The 22,581-nt window shown below is 44.7% G+C and overlaps 1 long non-coding RNA gene across 1 annotated transcript; it reads right to left on the reverse strand.

The window, feature by feature from the left end:
* Positions 1-236: 236 nt before the first annotated feature.
* LOC107863260 lies at positions 237-4,494 on the reverse strand. Its single transcript, XR_007049168.1, has 6 exons — positions 4,276-4,494; positions 2,078-2,120; positions 982-1,146; positions 800-886; positions 622-702; positions 237-532 (listed from the first exon to the last, which is right to left on the reverse strand). It is a non-coding gene; the product is annotated as an uncharacterized LOC107863260 (long non-coding RNA).
* Between the last annotated feature and the right edge of the window lie 18,087 nt (positions 4,495-22,581).

A 22,581-nucleotide genomic window follows, 5' to 3' on the forward strand; every position in this document is an offset into this window, starting at 1 on the left:
TATCATCACTAAGAGGACACTGTTTCAGGTCATCCATAATAGAATAACGGGACAAAGTATGTGAGATATCATGCACAAATATTCCACATTCTAGGCCCATGAAAGTACTGGATTCAGATGAACTGAGTGGTACAACTCTACATCCGCCCCTAGTCTCACTGCCACTTGTTTTTTAAAAAAAATATTCCACGTCCTTGACCATGAAAAAAGGATCAGGCTGCACATGAAGGGGAGTGTTGAAAGACGTAACTAATGAATGTAATTGGGCTCTCTCTAGCCACATAAATTGTTAGATGAGAGGTCACACACTTCAACAGAATATACATGCTGAGCTCTTCAGGATACTTTCACAATAAAGGCTAATACTTTCTGAGCAGTAAAAACACTCAAGGCGGGTTAATTTTAACAGATAAAAAAAGAAGACCAGAATCAGATTAGCAGCAAGCAAATCAAATGGCAAGACCAACCTCTAAGGCTGCATTTGCATCTCGTATGGCGGCATTTGGCTTCTTCATTTTGATGCATACAGTGGCTGTTAAGACACAGCTTTCAATTGTCAGTCAGTGGATGCGAAGGAATAATCAAATCAAGCGAAACCAGCAAAGTCATAACCAACTGTACCTCAGGTCGCATACATAATGGCTGATATTGGGTTGAGGAGAACCGCCTTTGTCAGAAGTTCACTTGCTTCCTCTAGCTTACCTATCAAGAACAAGCCACAAACCATGAGCGATGCTATGCCAACTGAATCATATATACTGAGAGAAGTATAAACATCTATAATTCAATGACAATCAACTTCAGAAATCGCTTCCATGGCCTGAGATTTGGCCGCTTGAGAAGCATCACGGCTTTCTTCAGTAACCTCCACAGAAGGATCTCCCATCTAGAAGACAAAACTTGAAAAGTTCATTTAACTGGTAAACAGCAAACATGAACTATAGTTAAAATCAATATGAGGGCAATGTCGGTTGATCGGACCTGCTGTGGCTCATCATTGTCAGGGTCCACAATGTCACTCTCATCAAGTTCAATATCAGACTCAATTATCTCAGGATTTTCTTCTTCTTCAGAAGCCCCTTTTTCATCCTCCTCGTCCTCGACACCACTCATTTCATCATCACTCTCATCCACCACACGAGATTTCTGCATAGAGCATAACATTCCATATCATATCAGAATCCCTAGAGAAATATTTATTTTTCTATGATCACACAACATTATATTTTATACCATGGATCTCAAAAGAATCATCCTGAATTTATGTACCCAGGGAATCAAAAAGAATGGATCTCGGAGTACAAGAAAAAACAATAACTCTATTGATCATGCTTCTGTTCCTGACTAGTTGAAGCTAGTTGTATCTATCTTTTTGTACTCATTCTGCTTTGATATTTATATATTCACGACTTCATAACTATTTTTATACTTGTCGTCCACCTGTAACAACCTATGGAGTTTAGACTGACTATGCACAGCACAGGAGAAAAGAAAAATTGTTTGAGAAAGTAAAGAGTGTAGGTATCTTTCGAACAATTAGTATCCCCAACTAGATGCCTTAGAACTCGTGATCTTGTATCTCTATTTCATGAGTTGAACTTGGAAGTTTTCCCTCCCTTATTTAAACATGAACAAGATTTCGACTATTTTCAACTTCACTTAGTCATTTCCCACAATATAGCTTCATTCTCTCAGTCCATCACTGCTTGTGGTTTACGTCAAGTGGCATTGAAAATTAGAGGCGGTGTTCACGTCATGGCATTGAAACTCAGGGACAGAGTTACAATATTAGGTACAGACCCGGACAAACCCAATAGATTTTGTTTAGACCCTATGTTGGTACTAGGAAATCCATTAAATATGTGTAAATACTTAATTAAGAACCCAGTAGATTTGGCTTAGACCCTATTTTGTACTAGGAAATCCGTTAAATATGTAAAAAACATTAATTACGAACCCATTAACTAAACGAGCTATGAGTTCGGCTGCATGTTGAGAACCCATTCAAATCATTGTGTAAATAGCAAAAAGAACAAAATATATAACGCCAGAACATTTAATGATTAAGGGTAAATACCGCTTTGTATTCTCCAGCTGACGAAGGAAGCTTACCACCAAGGCTGCCAGAAAATCAAACAGTTATCACTCAGCAAATACCAGATTAATCCGACTCTAAGCCAGTAATACATTCATATATCTAAATGTGCTTATGAAACACCACTCGACTTTGTCCCAATATTAGAGTTACAGTTCATGGCATGAAATTATCAAAAATCCAAAATTCGCCTTTTCTAGATTCAAAAACCTATCAACTGAAAATTCTAGCTCCAGGACCAATAATCTCAAAATTTAGGTTTCTCGATACTCCAGAAAATGTGTTAGCCTTGACTAAAAGCTGTATCTAAAATTAAAAATCCACTCTATCAAAACTCCACCAATTTTGCCTTTTCTATAATTGAGAATCTATAAACTCAAAATTCTACTTTACTCATACTGAATTAAATGTAATAGATTTTGACTCAAACCTAGTATCTAAAATTCAAAAATCTATTAATTTGCCTTTTCTAAAGTCCAGAACCTAAAACTCGAAATTCTAGTTGTTGCAGAGCTCATAAATTCAAAATTCTAGCTGCAAACTCATAAATTCAAAAAACATATAAACTCGAAACTTCTGGTTGCAAAACTCATAATTCAAAAACCTATAAGCTCGAAATTCAAGTTGCAGAACTCATAAATTTCAAAAACTTATTAACTTCATATATTCAAAAATCTATAAACTCGAAATTCTAGTTGCATAACTCATAAATTCAAAAACATATAAGCTTATAATTCTAGTTGCAAAACTCATAAATTTCAAAAACTTATAAACACATATATTCAAAAATCTATAAACTCGAAAGTCTAGTTCATAACTCATAAATTCAAAAACATATAAACTCGAAACCTCTAGTAGCATAACTCATAAATTCAAACAAACAAACTAAAAATTCTAGCTACAAACTCATAATTTCAAACATATAAACTTGAAACATCTAGTTGCATAACTCATAAGTTTGAAAACCTATAAACTCAAAACTTCTAGTAGTATAACTCACAAATTCAAACATATAAGCTCAATTTTAGTTATAAAACTCATAAATTCAAACATATAAACTCGAAAATTCTAGTAGCATAACTCATAAATTCAAACATATAAACTCAAAAGTCTAGTAACAAAATTCATAAATTCAAACATATAAACTCAAAATTCTAGTTGCATAACTCATAAATTCAACATATAAACTCGAAAATCTAGTCACAAAACTCATAAATTCAAACATATAAACTCAAAATTCTAGTTGCATAACTCTTAAATTCAAAAACATATAAACTCGAAACTTCTAGTAGCATAACTCATAAATTCAAACAAATAAACTCAAAATTCTAGTTACAAAACTCATAATTTCAAATATATAAACTTGAAACGTCTAGTTGCATAACTCATGAGTTTGAAAACCTATAAACTCTAAAATTCTAGTCACATAACTAAAAAATTCAAACATATAAACTCAAAAGTCTGGTCACAAAACTCATAAATTCAAACACATAAGCTCAAAATTCTATTTACAAAACTCATAAATTCAAGCATATAAACTCGAAATTCTAGTTGCATAACTTATAAATTCAAACATATAAACTCCAAACTTCTAGTTGCATAATTCATAAGTTCCAATATATAAACTCGAAACTTCTAGTTGCATAACTCATAAATTCAAACATATAAACTCAAATTTCTAGTTGCATACCTCAGAAATTCAAAATTCTAGTTGTAGAAATCATAAAATCAAAACTTTAGTCGCCGAACTCATAAATTCAAAGACCTATAAAATCATACATTTAGAAAGCCTATAAACTCGTAAATCCAAATATATAAACTCAAAATTCTAGTTGCAGAACTCATATAAATTCAAAATTCTAGTTGCATAACTCATAAATTCAAAAATTCAAAGACCTATAAAATCATACATTCAGAAAGCCTATAAACTCATAAATTCAAAACATATAAACTCAAAATTCTAGCAGCACAACTCATAAATTCAAAATTCTAATTGCATAACTCATAAATTCAAAAATGCAGAGACCTATAAAATCATACATTCCGAAAGCCTATAAACTCATAAATTCAAAACATACTCAAAATTCTAGCAGCATAACTCATAAATTCAAAATTCTAGCTGCATAACTCATAAATTCAAAAAAAGAACAAAAACAAAAAAAAAAACTATAAAATCATACATTCAGAATGCCTATAAACTCATAAATTCAAAATTCTAACTCTGCCGCTGTACAGAACTACAAATTTTATGACTTTGAATGTAATCAGTGAAGAAGGAAAGCGAAGGATCAGAGAGAATTGAAGGATCGGATTTGCAGTGTTGAATGAATTGCTTCAGTTCATTCAACCTTGATGCCTCCATTGCCTTTTTGAATTTGATAGTGACGGCTGATTGGGTTATTTATACTACTCCCGGACTGTGGAGTCCAAGAATCTTCTAGAAACTTCCAGTGGTAATAGTAACTAATATAATATTCTTGTTCTATTTTAGTTGGTCAAATAAATGTTCCATATTAGGAAATTAATTAATTTTTTTCAGTTGGTCAAATAAATGTGCCATATTAAGAAATTAATTAATTTTTTTTATTTTATTACTATAGCTAATAATATACATTAAATGTGAACAGTAACAATTGCAATATTCATTTCTATCTAATTTATCTTGCATATTAAAAAATCATAATTAAGAAGATATTTTATTAATTTAATCCATAAAAAAAAATTGAAAAATTTATAAGAAGGTGTTAACACTTTAAAAAATAAATAATTGTAAGGATACTATGAAAAGAATTAAATAAATATTTTTAGTAAGATAACCAAATTTAAGACGAAATGAGTATTATTTATTACTCAATATATTTTTAAAACCTTAAATCTATTATATTTGAATGATAATATAATAAAATTAACTTTGTTATTTATTATTTCTTAACATATATGTCAAATCAATAATGAACAAGTATTACAGGATGAAATGAGTAATGCTTTGAAATTTTAAATCTTTATATTGTTATATAATAATCCCTCCATCCCATTTCATTTGATACTCCTTTTCTTTTTTATTTATCTAAAAATAAATATTATCTTACTATAATTAAAAATAACTTACCTCCTCTGTTTTTAGTTAGTTGTCATCCTTACTAAAAATATATGTTACTTAATACTTGTTATTTCACAAAATAAAAGCATAATTACTTATCTTTTTTCACTCTTACCCTTAGTCATAAATATAGAGAGATATCAATAGAGTGTAAAAAAAGAATGGGAGCGGCCTAGTGTGGGCATTTGTGTGGATAAGGCCAATTTAGAGTTCAAACGGGCGAAACGGGACGAACTGGTCCTTTTTAGGCCAAACTCGTGTACCGCCGCCTACAAGCCCGGGGGTGGGCCCTTGGCTCGGGTGTCTTTTGGGCCAAAAATCGACTGAGGAATGTCAGAAAGGATTGGAGCGGCCTAGTGTGGGCCGTTTGTATGGATTAGGCCAATTTAGGATTTAAACGGGCGAAACGGGGCGAACTGGCCCTTTTCGGGCCAGGCTCGTGTACCGCCGCCTACGAGCCCAGGAGTGGGCCCGTGGCTCGGGCTTCTATTGGGCCCAAAATCGATCGAGGCATGCCAGAGAGGCTTGGAAGGGGCCTAGTGTGAGTCGTTTGTGTGGATAAGGCTAATTTGGGGTTCAAATGGGCTAAACTCCCTGGAACTCCTCGGTCGATTTTCGGCCCACAGAACGTCCGGACCCTAGCCCCACCCTCGAAATCATGGGCTATAGCACACTGATTTGGCCCGAAAATGCCCCATTCGCGTCGTTTCGCCCGTTTGACCACCCAAATGGCCACGAAAAATTAAACGACCGACACTGGGATAATCCCAACCTCCCTGGCATGCCCTGGTCGATTTTTGACCCACAGCACGCCCGGATCCCGGGTCCACCCTCAAAACCGTGGGCTATAGCACACCAATTTGGCCTGAAAATGCCATGTTTGCGCTGTTACGCCCGTTTGTCCACCCAAATGGTCACAAAAAATTAAACGGACCACATTGGGACGATCCTCAACCTCCCTGGACCGCTCCGATAAATTTTTGACCCATAGCACACCCAGACCCCAGGCCCACCCCTAAAATTATGGGCTATAGCACATCGATTTGGCTCAAAAATGCCCCTTTCGGGTTATTTCGCCTGTTTGTCCACCCAAATGGCCACGAAAATTTAAACGAACCACACTTGGATGATCCCCAACCTCCCTGGCATGCCCCAGTCAATTTTTGGTCCATAGCACGCCCGAAAACCGGGCCCACCCCCAAAATCGTGCACTATCGCACACTGATTTGGCCTGAAAATGCCCCGTTCGCGTCGTTTTGCCCGTTTGTCCACCCAAATGACCACAAAAATTTAAAAGGACCACTCTAGGACCATCTCCAACCTCTCTGGCATGCGCCAGTCAATTATCGGACAACAGCACGTTCAGATTCCGAGCCCACCCCCAAAACCGTGGGCTATAGCACACCGATTTGGCCCAAAAATACTCCGTTTCTGCCGTTTCACCCATTTTCCCACCCAAATGGCCACGAAAATTTGAACGAACCATACTGAGACGATCCCCAACCTCCCTAGCATGTCCTGATCAATTTTGGGACCACAGCACGCCCGGACCCGGGCCCACCCCCAAAACCGAGGGCTATAGCGAATTGATTTGGCCTGAAAATGCCCCGTTCGATACGTTTTACACGTTTGTCTACCCAAATGGCCACGTAAATTTAAACGGACCATACTGGGACGATCCCCAACCTCCTTGGCACACCCCATTCAATTTTTTGGCCCACAGCATGCCCGATCCCTGGTCCCACCCTTGAAACCGTGGGCTATAGCACATCGATTTAGCTCGAAAATTCTCCGTTCGAGCCGTTTCACCAGATTGTCCACCCAAATGGCTACGAAAAATTAAACGGACCACATTGGGATGATCCCCAACCTCCATGGCAAGCTCCGGTTGATTTTCGGCCCACAACAAGCCCGGACCCCGAGCCCACCCCAAAATTGTGGGCTATAGCATACCGATTTGGCTCGAAAATGCCCCGTTCGTGTCATTTCTCCCGTTTGTACACTCAAATGGCCACAAAAAGTAAAATGGACCACACAAGGACGATCTCAACCTCCTTGGCTCGCCCCGATCGATTTTTGGCCCACAGCACGTTTGGACCCTAGATCCACCGAGGAAACCGTGAGTTATAGCACACCAATTTGACTCGAAAATACCCCCTTATCGCCATTTCGCCCGTTTGTCAACACAAATGACCATGAAAATTTAAACGGACCACACTGGGACGATCCTCAATCTCCCTTGCACACCCCAATCGATTTTTGGAACACAGCACGCCGGGACCCCATACTTTTCCCCAAAACCGTGGGCTATAGCATACCGATTTGGCCCGAAAATAACCCTTTTGTGCCGTTTCGCCCGTTTGTCAACCCAAATAACCATGAAAATTTAAACGGACTACGCTGGGACAATCCCTAACCTCCCTCAGATGCCCTGGTCAATTTTTGGCCCACAACACACCCGAACCCCTGGCCCACCCCCAAAACCTGAGCTATAAGACACCAATTTGGCCTAAAAATGCCTCATTCTTGCTGTTTCGCCCGTTTGTACACCCAAATGGCCACGAAAAATTAAATGAACCACACTGGAAAGATCCCCAAACTCCCTGGCACACCCCGATCAATTTTTGGCCCACAGCACGCCCGAACCCCATGCCCACCCTCGAAACCGTCGACTATAGCACACTGATTTGGCCCAAAAATGCCTTGTTCGGGTTATTTTGCCCATTTTTCCATAAAATATGCCACGAAAATTTAAACGGACCATACTAGGACGATCCCCAACCTCCCTGGCACACCCAGGTCGATTTTTGGTCCACAACACACCCGAACCCCGGGCCCATACCCAAAACCGTGGGTTATAGCACACCGATTTAGCCCCAAAATGCCTCGTTCTCTCCGTTTCACCCATTTGTCCACCCAAAAGGACACGAAAATTTAAACAAGCCATACTGCGACGATCCCCAACCTCCCTGGCACGCCTCAGACGATTTTCTGCCCACAGCTCGCTCGAACCTCGGGTCCACCCTCGAAACCGTGGGGCAAATCGATTTAGCCTAAAAATGTCTCGTTCACGCTGTTTTGCCCGTTTGTCAACCCAAATAGCTACAAAAAATTTAAACGGACCATACTGGGATGATCCCCAACCTCCCTGGTATGCCTCAGTCTGTTTTCGGCCCACAACACTCCCAGACATCGAGCCCACCCCCAAAACCGTGGGCTATAGCACAACGATTTATCTCGAAAATGCCCTGTTCGCGCCGTTTCGCCCGTTTATTCGTACAAATGGTCAAGCAAAATTAAACGGACCACACTAGGACGATCCCTAACCTCCCTGGCACGCTCCGATTGATTTTTAGCCCACAGCACGCCCGGATCCCGGGCCCACCCCCAAAACCATGGGCTATAGCACACTGATTTAGCCCGAAAATGCCTCGCTTACGCCATTTCGCCCGTTTGTCCACCCAAATGGCCACGAAAATTTAAACGAACCACATTGGGACGATCCCTAACCTCTCTGGCATGCCCTAGTAGATATTTGTCCAGTAGCAAGCCCAGACCCCGGCCCAAACCTGAAAAAACCATGGGCTATATCACACTGATTTAGCCCAAAAATACCCCGTTCGCGCCGTTTCGCCCGTTTGTCCACCCAAATAGTCACGAAAATTTAAACAGACCACACTAGGACGATCCCTAACCTCCCTCACATGCCCTGGTCAATTTTCGGCCTGCATCACGCCCGAACCCCTGGCCCACCCCAAAACCGTGAGCTATAGCACACTAATTTGGCCCAAAAATGTCTCATTCTTGCTGCTTCGCCCGTTTGTCCACCCAAATGGTCACAAAAAATTAAATGTACCACACTGGGATGATCCCCAACCTCCCTAGCACACCCCGATCAATTTTTAGCCCACAACATGCCTGAACCCCGGGCCCACCCTTGAAATCGTAGGCTTTAGCACACTGATTTGGCCCAAAATTGCACTGTTCATGCTGTTTTGCCCATTTATCTATACAATTGGCCACGAAAATTTAAACGGACTATACTAGGACTATCCCCAACCTCCCTGGCACGCTCCGATCGATTTTTGATCCACAACACGCTCGAACCCTGGGCCCAGCCCCAAAACCGTGGCTATAGCACACCGATTTAGCCCAAAAATTCTCCGTTCACACCGTTTCGCCCGTTTGTCTACCTAAATCGCCACAAAAATTTAAACGAACCATACTGCGATGATCCCCAACCTCCCTGACACGCCCCGATCAATTTTTGACCCACAACATGCATGAACCCCGGGCCCACCCCCAAAACCGTGGGCAATAGCAAACTGATTTGGCCCAAAAATGCTCCGTTCGCGCCGTTGGTCAACCCAAAGAGCCACAAAAATTTAAATGGACCATACTGGGATGATCCCCGACATCCCTGGTATGCCTCGGTTGATTTTCAGCCCACAGCACGCCCGGACCCTGAGCCAGCCCAAAACCGTGGGTTATAACACACCAATTTGGCTCGAAAATGCCTCGTTGGCGTTATTTCGCCCGTTTATTCATACAAATGGTCAAGAAAAATTAAACGGACCACACTAGGACGATCCCCAACCTCCCTGACATGCTCCGATCAATTTTTAGCCCACAACACGCCCGAATCTCGGGACCACACCCAAAATTGTTGGCAATAGCACACTGATTTGGCCCGAAAATGCCCCGTTCGCGTCGTTTCGCCCGTTTGTCCAACCAAATGTTCACAAAAAATTAAACGGACCACATTGGGATGATCCCCAACTTCTCTGGCACGCCCCGATCGATTTTTAGCCCACAGCATGCCCGGATCCCTGGCCCACCCCCAAAACTGTGAGCTATAGCACACCAATTTGGCCCGAAAGTGCCTCATTCACGTTGTTTCGCCTATTTGTCCGCCCAAATGGCCACCAGAAATTAAATGGATCTCACTGGGATGATCTCCAATCTCTTTGGCACAGCCCGGTCGATTTTTGTCCCACAACACGTCCGAACCCCTGGCCCACCCCCAAAACCGTATGCAATAACACACTAATTTTGCCCCAAAATGCCCTGTTCGCGCTGTTTTGTTCGTTTGTCAACCCAAATGGCCACGAAAAATTAAACGAAACATACTGGAACGATCCCAACCTCCCTGAAATTCCCCGGTTGATTTTCATCCCATAGAACGCCTTGACCCCGGGCCCACCCCCAAAACCGTGGGTTATAGCTCACCGATTTGGCTCGAAAATGGCCCATTCGTGCCGTTTCACCCGCTTGTCCTCCAAAATGGATAAAAAAATTTAAACGGACCACACTGAGATGATCCCCAACCTCCCTGGCACGCCCCAGTCGATTTTTGGCCCACAGCACACCCGAATCCCGTATCCACCCTCAAAATCGTGGGCTAGCACACTAATTTGGCCCGAAAATACCCCGTTTGCATTGTTTCACCCGATTGTCTACCCAAATGAACATGAAAATTTAAACGGATCACACTGGGATGATCCCCAACCTCCCTGGCATGCGCCGATCGATTTTTGTCCTACAGCATGCCCGGACCCCAAGCTTACCCCCGAAACTGTGGGCTATAGCACTCCGATTTGGCCCAAAAATATCTCGTTTCTGTTGTTTTGCCTGTTTGTCCACCCAAATGGCCACGATAAATTAAACGGACCATACTTGGATGATCCCCAACCTCCCTGGCATGCCCCAGTCAATTTTTGGCCCACAGCGCGCTTGTACCCTGAGTCCACCCCCGAAACCGTTGGTTATAGCAAATCGATTTGGCCCAAAAATACCTCATTCGCTACGTTTCGCATGTTTGTCTACCCAAATGGCCACATAAATTTAAATGGTCTACAATGGGATGATCACCAACCTCCCTGGCACACCCAAGTCGATTTTCAGCCAATAGCACGCCCAGACCATGGTCCTACCTCCAAAACCGAGGGCTATAGCACACCGAGTTGGCCTAAAAATGCTCCGTTCGCACTGTTTCGTCTATTTGTCGACCTAAACGGCCGCAAAAAATTAAAGGACCACGCTGGGATGATCCCCAACCTCCCTGGCATGCCCCGATCGATTTTTGGCCCACAACACATCCGAACTCTGGGCCCACCCCTAAAATCATGGGCTATAGCACACTGATTTGGCCTGAAAATGCCCCATTCGCGTAGTTTCTCCCGTTTGTCCTCCGAAATGGTCACAAAAAGTTAAACGAACCATACTGGGACGATCCCCAAACTCCTAGCTCACCCCGATCAAATTTTGGCCTAAAGCACGCCCGGACCCCAGGCCCACCCCCAAAATTGTGGGCTATAGCACACTGATTTGGCTAAAAAATGCTCCGTTCTCACCGTTTCGCTCGTTTGTCCACCCAAATGGCCACAAAAATTTAAATGGACCACACTGGGATGAACCCTAACCTCAGTGGCATCCCCCGATCAATTTTTGGCCCATAACACTCTCAAATTCTGGGCCCACCCCCAAAAACGAAGGCTATAGCACACTGATTTGGCCCGAAAATGCATCATTCACGCCGTTTAGCCCGTTTGTCCAACCTATTGGCCATGAAAATTTAAACAGACCACACTGGGACGATCCTCAATGTCCTTGGCATGCCCCGATCGATTTTCGGCACACATCACGCTTGGACCCCAGGCCCACCCCCAAAACCGTGAGATATAGCACACCCATTTGGCTCAAAAATGCCCCGTTCACATTATTTTACCCGTTTTTTACCCAAATAGCCACGACAAATTATACGAACCACACTAGGATAATCCTCAACCTCCCTGGCACGCCCCAATCAATTTTTGACCCACAACACGCTCGAACCCTGGGCCCACCCCCAAAAATGTAGGTTATAGCACACCGATTTAGCCCGAAAATGCCTCTTTCGCGCCGTTTGGCCCGTGTGTCCACCTAAATAGCTAGGAAAATTTAAACGAACCACACTGGGATGATCCCCAACCTCGCTGGTATGCCTCGGTCGATTTTCAGCCCATAGCACGCCCGAACCCTGGGCCCAACCCCAAAACCGTGGGCTATAGTACACTGATTTTGCTAAAAAATGCCCCGTTCAAACCGTTTCGCCCGTTTGTCCACCCAAATGGCCACGAAAATTTAAACGGACCACACTGATACGATCCCCAACCTCCCTGGCATGCCTCGATCAATTTTTGGCTCATTGCACGTCCGAACCGCGGGCCCACCCCCAAAATCGTGGACTATAGCACACTGATTTTGCTCGAAAAAGCCCCGTTCGTGCCGTTTTGTCTGTTTGTCCGCACAAATGGCCACGAAAGTTCAGACGGACCACAATGGGACGATCCCCAACCTCCCTGTCACGCCCTTGTCAATTTTTAGCCATCAGCACGCCCCGACCCAGGGCCCACCCCTGAAACCGTGGGGTATAGCATACCGATTTGGCTTGAAAATACCCCATTCATGCCGTTTCGCCCGTTTGTCCACCCAAATGCCCACGAAAAACTAAACGAACCACACTGGGACGATCCCAAACCTTCCTGGCATGCCCCGATCAATTTTTGGCCCACAATACACCTGAACCCCGGGTCTACCCCCGAAACCATGGGCTATAGCACACCGATTTTGCCCGAAAACACTCCATTCGCGCCGTTTTGCCCGTTTGTTCACCCAAATGAAATGAACCACACTTGAACGATCCCCAACCTCCCTATCACGCCCTGGTTGATTTTCTGCCCACAGCATGTCCGGACACCAGGCCCACCCCTAAAATTGTAGGCTATAGCAAATTGGTTTTGCTAGAAAATGCTCCGTTCGCGTCGTCTCGCCCGTTTGTCAATCCAATGGCCTAGAAAAATTAAACGGACCATACTGGGACAATTTCCCACCTCCCTGGCATGCTCCGATCAATTTTTGGCCCACAGAACGCCCGGGCCCCAGGCTCACTCCCAAAACCGTGGGCTATAGCACACCGATTTGGCAAAAAAAAATGTCTCGTTCGCACCATTTCGCCCTTCTATCCACCCAAAAGGCACAAAAAATTAAACGGATCACACTGGGACGATCCCCAACCTTCCTGGCACACCCCGACCAATTTTCGGGCCACAGTACGCCAGGACCCTTGGCCCACCCCCAAAATCGTGGGCTATAGCACACTGATTTTGCCCAAAAATGCCCCATTCACATTGTTTTTCCTGTTTGTACACTCAAATGGCCACAAAAATTTAAACGGATCTCAGTGGGATGATCCCAAACCTCCCTGGAAAGCTTCGATCAATTTTTGGCCCGCAACACGCCCGATCCTCAGATTCACCCCTGAAATCGTGGACTATAGCTCACCGATTTGTTACGAAAATGTCCCATATACACCGTTTCACCCGTTTGTCAACCCAAATGGCCATAAAAATTTAAATAGACCACACTGGGATGATCCACAACCTCCCTGGCAAGCCCCGGTTGATTTTCGATCCACAACACGCCTGAACCCCGGGCCCCTAAAAATGCCCCGTTCGCGCCGTTTTACCCGTTTGTCCACCCAAATGACCACAAAAATTTAAATGGACCACACTGGGACGATCCCCAACCTCCACGACACACCCCGATCGATTTTTGACCCACAGTACGCTCGGACCCGGGGCCCACCCTAAAAATCGTGCGCTATAACACATCGATTTAGCTCGAAAATGCCCCGTTTGTACACCCAAATGGCCACGAAAAATTAAACGGACCACACAAGGATGATCCCCAACCTCCCCTGTACGCCCCGATCAATTTTTGGACCACAACACGTCTGGACCCTGGGTCCACCCCCAAAATTGTGGGCCATAACACACCAATTTAGCCCAAAAATGCCCTGCTCGCGCTATTTCACCCATTTATCACCCCAAATAGCCACGAAAATTTAAACGAACAACACTAGGATGATCCCGAACCTCCCTGGCATGCGCCGGTAAATTTTTGGCCCACAGCATGCCCGGACTACGGGCCCATCCCCGAAACCGTGGGCTAAGAACACAGATTTTCCTCGAAAATACCCCATTCGCGCCGTTTCGCCCGTTTGTCCACCCAAATGGCCACAAAAATTTAAACAGACAACACTGGATGATACTCAACCTCCCTAGCACGCCCTGGTCGATTTTTGGCACACAGCACGCCCGAACCTCGGGCTCACCCCCAAAATCGTGGGTTATAGCACACTGATTTTGCTCGAAAAATGCCCTGTTCGAGCCATTTTGCCCGTTTGTCCACCCAAATGACCACGAAAATTTAAACGAACCACACTAGGACGATCCCAACCTCCCTGGCACGCCCCGATCAATTTTTGTCCCACAACACGTCCGGACCTTGGGCCTACCCCCAAAACTGTGGGCTATAGCATACCAATTTGGCAGAAAAATTCCTCGTTCGCACCGTTTTGCCTGTTTGTCCACCCAAATGGCCACGAAAAATTGTATAGACCACATTGGGACGATCTCCAACCTCCCTATCATGCCCCAGTCGATTTTAGGCCCACAGAACGCTCGGACCCCAAGCCCACCCCTGAAACTGTGGCCTATAGCACACCGATTTGGCTCGATAACGCCCCGTTCGCGCCGTTTTACCCATTTGTCCACCCAAATGGCCATAGTAAATTAAACAGACCACATTGGGACGATCACCAACCTCCCTGGCATGCCTCAGTCGATATTTGGCCCATAGCACTCCCTGACCCCGGGCCACCCCCAAAACCGTGGACTATAACATACAGATTTGGCCTGAAAACAACGCGTTCGCATTGTTTTTTACGTTTGCCCACACAAATGGCCATGCAAATTTAAATGGACCATACTGAGATGATCCCCAACCTCACTAGAACGTCCTGGTCGATTATCGGCCTACAGCATGCCTGGACACCGGGCCCACCCCCAAAACGTGGGCTATAGCACACTGATTTTGCCCTAAAATGCCTTTTTCACGCTGTTTTGCCCGTTTGTCCACCCAATGGCCATGAAAAATTAAAAGGACCATACTGGGACGATCCACTACCTCTCTGGGACGCCCCTATCAATTTTTGGCCCACAGCACACCCAGACCCCGAGCCCACCCCTAAAACTGTGGGCTATAGCATACCGATTTGGCCTGACAATGCCCTGTTTGCGCCGTTTCGCCCATCTGTTCACCCAAATAGCCCCAAAAAATTAAACGGTCCATAATAGGATGATCCCCAACCTCCCTGGCTTGCCACTGTCGATTTTTACCCCACAGCACGCCTGGACCCTGAGCCCACCCCCAAAATCGTTGGCTATGGCACACCGATTTGGCCCGAAAATGCCCCGATTATGCCATTTAGCCCGTTTGACCTCCTAAATGGCCACAAAAAATTAAACGGACCACACTGAGAAGATCCCAAACCTCCCTGGCACGCCTTGGTCAATTTTTGGCCCATAACACGGCCGGACCCCGGGCCCAACCTTAAAACCGTTGGCTATAGCCCATCGATTTTGCCCGTAAATGTCCCATTCGCTCTGTTCACCCGTTTGTCAACCCAAATGGCAACAAAAATTTAAACGGACCATACTGGGATGATCCCCGACGTCCGTGGCATGCCCCGTTTAATTTTTAGCCCACAGCATGCCCGGACCCCGGGCCCACCCCCAAAATCGTGAGCTATAGCACACCAATTTGGCCCAAAATTGCCCTGTTCGCGCCATTTCGCCCGTTTGACCACCTAAATGGCCACGAATATTTAAACGGACCACATTGGGATGATATTCATCCTCTCTAGCACGTCTCGGTCGATTTTTAGCACATAGCACGCTCGAACCCTGGGCCACCCCAAAAACCGTGAGCTATAGCACAGCAATTTGGCTCAAAAATGCCCTGTTCACGTCGTGTCGTCCATTTGTCCACCCAAATGGCCACGAAAATTTAAACATACCATACTGGGACTATGCCCAACCTCCCTGGCACGCCCCGATCAATTTTTGGCCCACACCACGTCCGAACCCGGGGCCCACCCCTAAAATCGTGAGCTATAGCACACCGATTTGGCCCTAAAACACCCCGTTCGCGCCGTTTTGCCCATTTATCCACCCAAATGGCCACGAAAAGTTAAACGAACCATACTGGGACGATCTCCAACCTCCCTGGCACGCTCCAGTCTATTTTCAACCCACAACACGCCCGGACCCAGACCCACCCCCAAAACCGTAGGCTGTAGCACACCGATTTGGCTCGATAATGCCCCGTTCGCACCATTTTGCCCGTTTATCCACCCAAATAGACACGAAAATTTAGAAGGACCACACTAGGATGATACCCAACCTCCCCTGGCACACCCCAGTCGATTTTCAGCCCACAACAGGTCCTTTCCCCGGACCTACCCCTAAATCATGGGCTATAGCACACCAATTAGGCCCAAAAATTCCCCATTAATACCGTTTTGCTTGTTTGTCCACTCAAATGGCCACGAAAATTTAAACGGACCACACTAGGATGATCCCCAATTTTTCTGGCACGCCCTAGTTAATTTTCGGCCCACAGAACACCTAAGCCACGGGCCTACCCCCAATGCTGTGGGCTATAGCACACCAATTTAGCCTAAAAAATGCTACATTTGTGCTATTTTGCCCATTTACCTACTCAAATGGCCACAAAAATTTAAACGGACCATGCTGGGATGATCCCAAACCTCCCTAGCACGCCCTAGTTGATTTTCGGCCCACAACACTCCCGGAACCTGGGCCTACCCCCAAAACTGTGGGCTTTTTAGCACATCGATTTAGCTCAAAAATGCCTCATTCACGCCGGTTCGCCCGTTTATCCTCGCAAATGGCCATGAATATTTAAACAGACCACACTGGGATGATCCCCAACCTCTCTAGCACGCCCCGATCAATTTTTAGTCAACAACACGACCAAAACGCAGGCCCACCGCCAAAACCGTGGGCTATAAAACACCGAATGGGCCCAAAAATGCCCCGTTTGTGCTGTTTTGTCCTTTTGTCCACCCAAATAGCTACAAAAATTTAAACAGACCACACTGAGACGATCTCCAACCTCCGTGGCATGTCCCGATCAATTTTTGACCCACAGGACACTTAAACCCCGGTCCACCCCTAAAACCGTGGGTTATAACACACCAATTTTGCCCAAAAATGCCCAATTCGCATCGTTTCACCCTTTGCTTAACCCAAATGGCCATGAAAATTCTAAACGGACCACACTTGGATGATCCCCAACCTCTCTGGCACGCCCCGGTCAATTTTTAGCCCATAGTATGCCCGAATCTCGGGCCCAGTCCAAAACTGTGGACTATAGCACACCGATTTGGCACGAAAAATACCCCGTTAGCATCGTTTTGCCCGTTTGTCCACCCAAATATCACACAAATTTTAACGGACCACACTGGGATGATCCCCAACCTCCCTGGCATGCCCCATTTGATTTTCGGCCCACAATACTCTCGTTCCCCGAACCCACCCCTAGGACCCTAGGCTATAGCGCATCGATTAGGTCGAAAAAAGTCCCGTTCGCACCGTTCCACCCGTTTCTCCACCCAAATGGCCACGAAAATTTAAACAGACCACACTGGGACGATCCCCAACCTTCCTGGCATGCCCCGGTCGATTTTTGGCCCACCCTCAAAACCCGAGCCCACCCTCAAAACCGTAGGCTATAGCACACCGATTTAGCCCAAAATGCTCTGTTTGCACCATATCGCTTGTTTGTAAACACAAATAGCCACAAAAATTTAAACGAACCACACTGGATGATCCCCAACTCCCTGGCAAGCCCCGATTGATTTTCGGCCCACAGCACGCCTGGACCCCGGGCCCACACCTGAAACCGTATGTTATAGCACACCGATTTAGCCCAAAAATACCCCATTCGCGTCTTTTCGCCCGTTTGTCCACCTAAATGGCCATGAAAATTTAAACTAACCACACTGGGACAATCCCCAACCTCTCTGGCATGCCCCAGTCGATTTTCGGCCAACAGCACGCCTGGATCCCGGGTCCACCCCAAAAACCGCGGGCTATAGCACACCGATTTGGCCAGAAAATGCCCCGTTCATATCGTTTCGCCCATTTGTCCACCCAAATGGCCACAAAAAATTAAACAGACCATACTGGGATGATACCCAACCTCCCTGGCACGTTCCGATCAATTTTTGACCCACAGCACATCCGAACCTTGAGCCCGCGCTCAAAACCGTGGGCTATAGCACACCGATTTAGCCCAAATACACCCCGTTTGCACCGTTTCGCCCATTTTTCAACCTAAATGGCCACAAAAAATTTAAAAGGACCACACTGGAATGATCCCCAATCTCCCTGCCACGCCCTTGTTAAATTTTGGCCCACAACACGCCCGGACCCCGGGTCTGCCCCCAAAACCGTGGGGTATATCACACTAATTTGGCCTAAAATAACCCCCTTTCGCGCTGTTTCTCCCGTTTGTACACCCAAATGGCCACAAGAATTTAAACGAACCACACTGGGATGATCCCCAACCTCTCTGGCACGCCCTGGTCAATTTTTATCCCACAACATGCCCGAACTCCGAGTCCACCCCTAAAACCATGTGCTATAGCACACTAATTTGGCCCGAAAATGCCCCGTTCGAGCCATTTCGCCCGTTTGTCCAACCAAATGGCCACAAAAATTTAAACGGACCACACTGGGACGACCCCCAACCTCCCTGGCACGCCCTGATAATTTTTGACCCACAGCACGCCCGTACCCCGGGCCCTCACCCAAAACCGTGGGCTATAGCACACTGATTTACCCCAAAAATGCCCCGTTCGCTCTGTTTCGCCTGTTTGTCCACCCAAATAGCCACAAAAATTTAAACGGACGATATTGGGATGATCTCAACTTCTTCGACATGCCTCGATCGATTTTTAGCCCACAGAACACCCGAACCCCAGTCCCAACCCCAAAATCGTGGGTTATAGCACACCAATTTAGCCTGAAAATGCCCAGTTCGTGTCGTTTCGCTCGTTTGTCCACCCAATGGCCACGAAAAATTAAACGGACCATACTGGGATGATCCCCGACCTCCCTGGTACGCCCTTATTGATTTTCGGCCCATAGCACGCCTGGACCCAGGCCCACCCCCTAAATCGTGGGCTATGGCATTCCTATTTGGCCCCAAAAATGCCTTGTTTGGACCGTTTGCTCGTTTGTTCACCAAATTGGCTACTAAAAATTAAACGGACCACACTGGGACGATCCCTAACCTCCCTCGCATACCCCGATCGATTTTCGACCCACAGCACGCCCAAATCCCTGGTCCACGCATAAAACCGTGAGTTATAGCACACCGATTTGGCCCGAAAATATCCCGTTCACACTATTTTGCTCGTTTTTAGACCTAAATGGCCATGAAAATTTAAACAAACCACACTAGGATGATCTATAACCTCCCTCGCATGCCCTGGTCGATTTTTGGCCTACAGCACAACCGGGCCCCGGGTCCACCCTTAAAACCGTGAGCTATAGCACATCGATTGGCCTAAAAATTCCTCGTTCATTCCGTTTCACTCGTTTGTCCACCCAAATGGCCATAAAAAATTAAACAGACCACACTGGGATGATCCCCAACCTCCCTGGCACGCCTCAGTCGATTTTCAGCCCACAGCACGCCGAGACCCCGGGACTACCCCCAAAACTGTGCACTATTGAACACCGATTTAGCCCAAAAATTCCCTGTTCGCATTGTTTCACCAGTTTGTCCAACTAAATGGCCACGAAAAATTAAACGGACCACACTGGGACGATACCCAACCTCCATGGCACGCCCAGGTTGATTTTTGGCCCACAGCACACCCGGACCCCGGGACTCCCAAAACCGTGGGCTATAGCCCACCAATTTGGCCCAAAAATGCCCCGTTCGCACCGTTTCGCCAGTTTGTCCACCCAAATAGCCACGAAAATTTAAACGAACCATACTGGGACGATCCCCAACCTATCTGGCATGCCTTGATCAATTTTTAGCCTACAGCACGCCCGGACCCCGGGTCCACTCCTAAAACCATGGGCTATAGAACACCGATTTGGCCCGAAAATGCCCTGTTCGTGCCGTTTCTCCCGTTTATCCACCCAAATGGCCATGAAAATTTAAACGGACCACACTGGGACGATCCCCAACCTCCCTAGCACGCTCCAATTGATTTTTAGCCCACAGAACACCCATATCTCGGACCAACCCCCGAAACCGTGGGCTATAGCACACCGATTTGGCCTGAAAATGCCCCGTTCGCACCGTTTTGCTCGTTTGTCCACCCAAAGAGCCACGAAAAATTTAACGAACCATATTGGGACGATCCCCAACCTCCCTGACATGCCCCGATCAATTTTTGGTCCACAACACGCCCAAAACCCGAGCTCACTCCCGAAATCGTGGGCTATAGCACACCGATTTGGCCTGAAAATGCCCCGTTTCTGCCGTTTTGCCCACCCAAATAGCCACGAAAATTAAACGGACCACATTGGGACGATCCCCAACCTCCCGTGCATGCCCCGGTCAATTTTTGGTCCACAGCACGCCCGAACCCCGGGTTCACCCCCAAAACCGTGGGCTATAGCACACCGATTTATCTCGAAAATGTCCCATTCGCGCCGTTTCTCCCGTTTATCCACCCAAATGGCCACGAAAATTTAAACGGACCACATTGGGACGATCCCCAACCTTCCTGGCACGCCCCGGTCGATTTTCTGCCCACAGTACGCCTGGACCTTGGGTTCATCCTCAAAACCGCGAGCTATAGCACACCGAATAGAGAAGAGTACTAAATAAAGATAATTTAGTCAAATTGTCTTTTAGTTAATGTTTTTCTTAAAAAGTGTGAAACTTAAAAATATGGCAACTAAATGGGAAGGGAGGGAGTAGCTTTAAAATTATCATTTTACTCTTAATAAACTAATTTATAACCAAACAAATATTTAAAGATTATTTTAAACCACAAATTTCATAAATCTTTCTTCTTCTTTTTTCATAAACATCATGTTAAGTCAAATATGTCACATAAAATGAGACGAAGAAAATTTCAAAAATACAAAGTAAAAATGCTTCCTCCATTTCAAAATAGTTGGTCTTCTTTCTAAAAATATTTTTTTCAATTTAATTATTTTTTTTATGAAATGAAGAGAATATTAATCGGTATTTTCAATACTATTCTTATTATTAAATAACTAAACAAAGAGTATATAGTCAAATTTATATTTTTAAAGCACAATTAATAAGACTAATATGATAAATAAATTCCTAATAATTTTTTTTTAAGAAAAATATCAAATTAACAAGTATCAATTAATAAGACTAATATCCATACAACTACATATGAGTTAATTTACTCATCAATATAGTTTTAATCTTTCTAATTGCCTTGTAATTGACTACTAAGATTTAGTTCAACCTGACTTGATGATCCAGTCACTAGTAAATCTCATAATTTTATATATATATATGGGATTTATATATAAGCAACTATTAAAGACAAGTATGAAAAAAGGAAGGTTAAAGGCTAAAGGTAAGATTCCAAATAATGAATTCATTTCACTTTTAAGGTTAGTTATTCATATTAATTAGTTGTTGAGACTTTTGGTAAATTTTTACGTATAAATCTTGTATTGATTCGAAAATAATGAATTCAAATAATTTTTTTGTCAACATATTACATTCACCTTTGCAACATATTTTGGATCTCTTACTTCTTTTTTTTTGGTAACTAGGATACTTATATTAGCATCATAATAAAAGACTACAAAGAGGGATACTGTCATCATAGTATCTGCACTTCATACAATATTTACAGACTATCCATTAGTGCATAAAGTAGTACTAGTAGGAATATTTATAGATGTACTGGGCAGTAAAACTCCCAAAGTCTTCACACGTCTAGTAGCAAATTCACCTCGTTTATCGATCAGCATCCAAAAAAGTCTATCAAGTCTTGAGGAGGTGACCAAAAAGAAGTAGCAACCATGGCTGGGGTAGTAGTAGTTCAATTGGATGGTTGTGCAGTGGAGATGACTCTTCTTGCTAGGCTATCAGCTAGTCTATTCTGCTATCTGTAGATATGGATAAGTGCTGGACTACCCAGCTGTTGAAGAAGGAACCTGCAATTAGTGGCAGACCCAGACTTTTCACCAAGTAGGTTCAATATGTAAAAAAGGAATGCTGCTATAGGGCTCAAACCCACGACCCAGATATCAAGATTTGAACACACGATCATTGGACTAGCAACTTCACCTGTTAGAAGTAAAGGCTTTACAGCTTTTACTAATTCTTAAAAGTTTTTTAAAAAAAGGAATGCAGCTATAGGGAGGCTCGAACCGGCAACCTAGGTATTAAGTATGAACACGCAATCACTGGACTAGCCACTTCACTTTTTTACAGTGGGTTCAAAATTAAATAT

Source organism: Capsicum annuum, chromosome 1 (genome assembly GCF_002878395.1).
Source record: "Capsicum annuum cultivar UCD-10X-F1 chromosome 1, UCD10Xv1.1, whole genome shotgun sequence".
Lineage (NCBI taxonomy): Eukaryota > Viridiplantae > Streptophyta > Magnoliopsida > Solanales > Solanaceae > Capsicum > Capsicum annuum.